This window comes from Ceratotherium simum, chromosome 29 (assembly GCF_057802395.1).
Source record: "Ceratotherium simum simum isolate JZ-2026a chromosome 29, ASM5780239v1, whole genome shotgun sequence".
NCBI classification, from domain to species: domain Eukaryota; kingdom Metazoa; phylum Chordata; class Mammalia; order Perissodactyla; family Rhinocerotidae; genus Ceratotherium; species Ceratotherium simum.
Genome location: NC_141928.1, coordinates 25166513 through 25167405, shown reverse-complemented (window position 1 = coordinate 25167405; position 893 = coordinate 25166513).

The window sequence follows — 893 nt, the reverse complement described above, 5'->3', positions numbered from 1 at the left end:
TATTTTAAGTGCCTATAACAGTGCTTGGCACAGAGTAGGTGCTCAATAAATATTTGCTGAATGATTAATAGATGTCACTTTTTGCTTAAGATAGCATGCGTTGGTTTCATCTACTCTATGTTCGAAAGAATTCTAACAAAGCACATGGATCCTGTACTTTGTCAATATCTGAGTCATTAATGGCTAGGGAAAGCTGGCTCTACTCTGACTTTAGACCCCCAGCATTCCTCTGATGGCAGCCCCTTGGTGGTCACAGTTAGTACAGAAGAAGCAATCTTCTTTGAGCTCTAAATGTCTGAGCTATCTCAGTTAAAAAAAAATAATAACATTATAGGTAGTAAAATGACGCTCTGGCTTTTGTCTTTGTGGAATTTTTTTAATTTATGAAGAATTTTAGAAAGGCAATGGGGGAGAGAGAAATGACAGAGTTCTAATATAGGGCGATACATTGGAGAAGAATTTTGTACCACAAACAATGGCTCAATGGGGAAGACGCCTCTATATATTTGGAGTGCACCAGGGCAATAAGGAATTTATTTGTTTCTTGATCACTGTGAAGAATTCCATCGTTGGCAATCTCTGGAAAACCTTCTCAATGACCTGGTATTACTTAGCTGTGCAGGGCTTCTGTTGTGAAAGTCATAAAAACATTGCCTAAGGAATGTGCTCAGAGTAAGTGAAAAGGCCAAGTTAGAGAATGGAAATGACACAATCTCTGATAGTGCAAGAGTTTTAAGCAATTTTGCAGTGCACTTGCAAGATGGAATTCAACCTGTAAAGCATTAGGAGAGAGACCCATAGAACATTACAGTATTTACTGGAAATAAAAACACAAACACATTTGCTGTAAGCCTTTAAAAATGTTGCAAGTGTATTCTGTCTTGGAGATCAGC